The sequence below is a fragment of the Mastigoproctus giganteus genome, unplaced genomic scaffold (genome assembly GCF_048544385.1).
Source record: "Mastigoproctus giganteus isolate SK-2022 unplaced genomic scaffold, ASM4854438v1 scaffold_16, whole genome shotgun sequence".
Taxonomy (NCBI): domain Eukaryota; kingdom Metazoa; phylum Arthropoda; class Arachnida; order Uropygi; family Thelyphonidae; genus Mastigoproctus; species Mastigoproctus giganteus.
In genome coordinates this window covers 2223865-2230272 of record NW_028328293.1, presented here as the reverse complement: position 1 = coordinate 2230272, position 6408 = coordinate 2223865, and the positions used below count along the sequence as shown (strand labels likewise).

At 37.1% G+C, this 6408-nt stretch overlaps 1 protein-coding gene across 1 annotated transcript in view; it reads left to right on the top strand.

The window, feature by feature from the left end:
• The first annotated feature begins 200 nt into the window (after positions 1-200).
• The window catches only part of LOC150074891 (acetyl-coenzyme A transporter 1), a 191689-nt gene continuing 185481 nt past the window's right edge, over positions 201-6408 (top strand). The window contains exon 1 of the mRNA XM_090389420.1: positions 201-242. The gene's annotated coding sequence lies outside the window, so the exon portion shown is untranslated. The remainder of the gene's footprint in view (positions 243-6408) is intronic.

Genomic DNA, 6408 nt, shown 5'->3' with positions numbered 1-6408 from the left:
TTCTAGTGATACACGAAATGATCAACAGTGCCTCATTTTAAAGCAAAAAATTAGGAGGCATTACTTTCGTACCACTCCTCGTATATAGGGTTATATTATTACGCAATATTACTTATAAAAACATAGTACTGTAAATTTTATTTTATAATAAAAATTCGTACTGTTATACGATTTCAGAAAATATAGGCTTAGTGGTGCGCTGTAAAAACATTATGCTGAAAGGGATTCACGAGGCAAAAAAGGTTAGGAACTGCTGCTCTAGAACAACCCAATCTCAATCTTGTTTTTAACTTTTTTTTTTATTACAATATTTAGTTTACATTTACACTATTTAGTTTTCACTAACAGCTTACACTTCAAATTGAAAGAACTTGCAGACTGCCTGTGACAATATTTAGTTTACACTATTTAGTTTTCACTAACAGCTTACACTTCAAATTGAAAGAACTTGCAGACTGCCTGTGAGAAAGTGCTCTGGCAAAAATGAAATTAACTCTGGCTAGTTCATTTCATTATATACAATATATAAAGGCATAATATTTATCGACACATTAACCAATCTGGAATATCAAAAAAATTTGAAATCTTAGAGAAATCTGTTGCATCTGGTAAAGAAATTTTCCCATAGTATCATTTGCATATCAAATGAATACTAAAAGTGTTATGCTGGATGGTTCCAGAAATTTAAGACTGGTCATGTTGTCTTTAAAAAGTGCATCTATCTGGAAATAAGTGCATCTATCAACACTGAAGCTACAAAGAAATGAAAGGGAAATCATTTAAAAAATGTTTTGTTGACTTATGACCAGAAGGACATCTTCAATGCTGATGAAACAAATTGTTTTAAGTTGCTACTGGATAAAATGCTTACATTTAAAGGTGAGAAATGTAGCTGCAAACATGTCTGATACAGAGAAGCTTTCTCTCAATAACTGGGAAAGCCCACAATCTCCAATGCTTTAAAGGGTTTGAAAACACTGCAGACTATGTATTGAGCAAACCAAAAGGCTTGGATGTCATCAAAAATCTACAGAGAAGAGAACAGATCGAAGGATTAGATTGGGAAGAGTATAAATATTTGTCTGTTTATGGATAACTGCACATTTATGGATAAACCTACCACCGTAAAATAAATAGCCCATGTGCAATCACTGTTTGAGTACTTGCCACTCTAATTACAGTTCTTCAACCACTTGATCAAGGGATAATCTAGTGCTTTAAGAAATACTATTGAAGAATGCTATTAAACAAGTGTGCTGTGTTTCAGCATGTAATGAGGTTGACAAAAAAGTGATTGCTAGCAGCTTCAAATATGCTGGATTTGTCATCTTGAATGATGCAGTGAATGAAGCTTGGCATGCTTCTTCCTCTATTAATCACAAAGAACAGTCTATCAATAGTGAAGAAATTTTTAAAGGATGTGCATCATTGCCCCTAAACTTAGAGGGAAATGTGTTTTGATGACTATATTGAAGTGGATGGAGTTGCATGTTTCAGGATGCACACGAGTGAAGAGTAACCTGCTATGGTTGAGCAAGAAATTTCATTGAAACAAATTCCCCTGTGTATAGTTAGGCCTCAATATATGTATATATACACATATGTAGATACTGTACATATGTACTACTGCAACAGTAATTTGTATATATTAATTTACAAATTAACCTTACTACTACACTAAATTCCAAATAGCAAATGCTTAATGTACGGTACTAATCTTATACAATATGCAATAGTTATTAGGGTGAATTGATGGCTAAATTTTGGGTTGAATAAATTAAAAAGCGAGATAAAAAAATAAATTAATTTAATTTAACGGAATTTAAAATAAGCGCAAGGAGGCAGTAGTGCACAACTCCGTCCCTGGTTGTCATGAAGGATAATTAATTAAAAAACTCTGAGTAATATAAAACTGATATAACTACCATTTTCTCATTCCCTGGGAGGGTTTGTGTAATGATCTTGAAGAAGTACTATCAGAAAAATTACTGGAACTGATATTACTCAGAGTTTTTTAAATTAATTATCCTTCATGACAACCAGGGACGGAATTGTGCATTTCTGCCTCCTTGCGCTTATTTTAAATTCTGTTAAATTAAATTTATTTTTTTTATCTCGCCTTTTAATTTATTCAACCCAAAATTTAGCCATCAATTCACCCTAATAACTATTGCAGATTGTATAAGGTGAGTACCGTATATTAAGCATTTGCTATTTGGAATTTAGTCTAACAATTACAGTATTTTAAGAACTCTATAATTTCCCTTACTACTACACTGTATAATCATTGCAAAATGTACAGTCTTCATTTTCTTGTTTAATACTGTGGTACATATTCTGATTTAGATTATACTATATTGCATTAGTATAATTATATTAAATTTTCTTTGTTCTTTTGCTGATTTTGTGAACTTTTGATATAACTACCATTTTCTCATTCCCTGGGAGGGTTTGTGTAATTATCTTGAAGTAATGATCCTGAAAGAATACTAATGATATTAAGAGTAGGAGACCAACGGAATTACTTAACAAGTACAGGTCACTGTTGAAAAAAAGCCGTGAAGTAGGGTTGAATTTGAAAGTGTCTGCAATTCTGCCCAGACACGATAGGAGGGAGTATATGATGAGAGCCTTGTCGATCAATTCGGCCCTGGAAAGATTGTGCAAGGCTGAAGGGGTAGAATTTTTTTCAGCCTGGACTGTACTTGTTAACAGGAGAGATTGCTTCTACAGGGATGGGATACACTTAAATAGAAAGGGTGCAAGAATATTTGCTGATGCTATCGAGGCAGTGTTAGGTGGGTCGGAAAACTGCTAGCTTGGGGGGAGACAAAGACTAATGGATTAACAGTAGCCACTGGCAGAGGTGAAAGAGATTCTTGCACTGCTTCTATTGGAATGAGCAGAAGCCTGAAAAACAAGGTGCAGGATATTTCAGAGACTGCTGGAAGTCATTGCGGTACAAGTAAACACATGGGTTATGTTAGGGTAGCTACGAATAGAAACAGGTGCATGTATACTTGCGTGTACACTAATGCTAGGAGTTTAGTAAATAAATTTGATGAATTTGAGGTATTACTCAAAACATCAAAGGCAGATATTGTTGGGATATCAGAGACGTGGTGTCACACAGATATAAGGAATGCAGAACTGGAATTTGGGGAGTACAACGTCTACAGAAAGGATAGACAGGATAGGAAGGGAGGAGGGGTTATGCTATTAGTTAAAAAACACATAAAATCCAAGGAAGTGAAGCCAGTTGACATCGCTGGACAGTGCAGTGTTGAGTCAGTTTGGTGTGACATAAGCATAGGTAAATCAAAATTGAGAGTAGGAGTGTGCTATAGGCCTAATGACTCTGATGAGTATAATAAGACACTGTACAGGGAAATAGAATGGGCCAGTAAATCAGAGAGTCTTATAATGGGGGATTTTAATTTCCCAGATATTGACTGGAATTTGTGGGTTGGTCACTCACACACTAGCAAGGCTTTTGTGGATTTATTGGTTGATTGTTTTCTACACCAGCATGTTCGTGAGGCAACAAGAGGGAGCAATACTCTTGATCTGATTATCAGTAGTGATTCTTCATGCATTAGGAATCTGCAGATAAATGAACCACTGGGTGGCAGTGATCACAGTGTGCTGAAGTGGGATTTACTCAAGGAGGTAACTACCATCAGAGGTAAAGGGAAGGGTTTTTGCTTTCGTAAAGGCGACTATGATGGTCTGAGACAGTATTTAAATTCTATACAGTGGGACCAACTGATGATGTTACCAACAGCAAATTCAAAATGGGAAGCATTCAAGGAACTAATCTTGGAAGCTACCAGGCTTTACATACCAACCAAGAAATATTGTTCAAGGTTCAGGCCTAAATGGTTGTCAGATGAACTAATGAGACATATGGCAGAGAAGAAAAATGCATGGGATACATACAAATTAATGGGTGACGTGGAAGCCTATGATAGATATAAGTTGGTCTGTAACCAAGTCACAAAGGAGATTAGGCAGGCAAAGGCAGATTATGAGAAATCCTTGGCAAAGGATGCAAAGAAAAACAGAAAAGAGTTCTTTACCTATTTAAACTCAAGAAGGAAAGGGATGAATCAGATTGGTCCACTGGATGTTGATGGTTCAACAGTTGAGGATCCAGCTCAGGTGGCTAACAATCTAAACGAGTATTTTGCATCTACATTCACACATGAGGAGTTATTCAGGAAGGGGAATGTCGTAGGTGAAGTAAACATTGGCAGTGAGCTAGATGATTTTCTAATAACTGAGAGGAAAGTGGAGGAGAAATTGTTGAGGATAAACATAAAAAAGGCACCCAGGGTGGATGGGATCTATCCAGTTATATTAAAGGAGGCAGCAAAGGAAGTAAGCAAACCCCTAGCCATAATTATGAGAGCTTCTTTGGACTCAGGGGAGGTACCCATGGACTGGAGATGTGCAAATGTAACCCCAATTCACAAAGGAGGATCAAAGGCTGACACAAGTAATTATAGACCTGTTAGTTTAACTTCGGTTCCAGGAAAATTAATGGAGGCACTGGTTAAAGAAGCACTGCAGGATCATCTGGACAAGAATTCAGTTATAGCTCAGACACAGCATGGGTTTGTTAAGGGCAGGTCTTGTCTGACCAATTTGATTGGATACTATGATGTAGTCACAAAAGAACTGGATGCAGGGAATAACTTTGATATTATATATTTGGATCTTAGAAAGGCTTTTGATACTGTTGCGCATGGAAGACTGCTGCACAAATTGGAGAAGTGTGGCATTCGAGGCAAATTGCTGCTATGGATAAAGGGATGGTTGAGTGGCAGAAGACAGAGAGTGGTAATCAATGGACACTGCTCAACGTGGACTAATGTTATTAGTGGAGTTCCTCAGGGTTCAGTGTTGGGTCCATTGTTGTTTTCTGTATTTATAAATGATATTGATGATGGTGTATCAGGCTTAATGTCCAAGTTTGCAGACGATACAAAGGTTGGCAGGGTTGTTAAGGACACTACTGATACTATGCTGCTGCAACAGGATCTGGAAAGGTTGAGCAGATGGGCTGAGAGGTGGCAAATGAAGTTTAACATTGACAAATGTAAAGTACTACATATGGGAAACAGTAACCCCAGATCAACGTATCAACTCTGTGGTACTACGCTGACAGTGGTAGAGAATGAAAAGGACCTGGGGGTAATTGTGCAGGCAGATATGAAGTTCTCTGAGCAGTGCAGACGAGCTGCAAGGGTAGCTCATGGTGTCTTGTCAATGATATACAGGAATTTTTCTAGCAGGGACAGGGATGTGATTATTCCCTTGTATAAGGCATTGGTCAGGCCACACCTTGAGTACTGTATACAGGTCTGGAGGCCTCATTTCAAGAAGGATGTAGAGCTGATGGAACGAGTACAGAGAAGGGCAACAAGATTAGTGAATGGAACAAAGGGTTGCTCTTACGAAGAAAGGCTTAAGTTTTGCAAATTACAGAGCCTGGAGACTAGGCATCGCCGAGGTGATCTGATAGAGGTGTACAAGGCTTTGAATGGCTTGAGCATGCTCAATGCCGATGGGATTCTTCCTCTTGCTCAGAATAATCACCTGAGAGGGCATAAATTCAAATTGAGGAAGGACGGATGTCGGACAGATGTGCGGAAATTCGCCTTTAGCCAGCGGGCAGTTGGTTTGTGGAATAGACTTCCATCGCTTGTTGTTGAAGTTGATAGCCTAAACAAATTTAAGGCTCAGCTGGACAGGTATTTCGAACGAATTGAGGGGTGAAATGGGAGTAGTGGTTGTTTTTTTTTTTTTTTTTTTTTTTTTTGGCTGATGCTGAATAAGCTTGCTTTCTTGCATCATATGCCTCTACTAATGCTAATGCTAAGTACTATCAGAAAAATTACTGGAACTGAGGGTGGAACTTTTTAATGTGAAGCATGTGTGCATAAAATCATTAGGAATGCTATTGAGATCATCATTAGATTATAGAATTATCCTCCCATACAGATCACCTTGAATGCAATTCCCAACCCCCACCACCCCTTTACTGAGCTAATTTTTTTCTTATGGAATAAAAAATACCTCAATTTACATTGCTTTTCTCACACAAGTCAAGAAATGCTGCTTCAGTAACCTATATTTATAATTCAACACATTTGAACATATTCCTTAATATCTCTTAAGAAGACTGCAGAAAAATAATACTCAGTAATAAGAGCTTTCATGTTTTGAGTCATTTTATTCCATAATTAATCAAAAAAGCTTAGAGTTTGATCTCTATGCAACATATCTGAAAAGGAAAGGTGGCATAGTTAACGATATATGAACCAAAGAAACAAGAATATAACAGACAATATGAAGAAAGGATAATTTTAATTTAGAAACCAGAAAATATAGTGTAAGATAGTG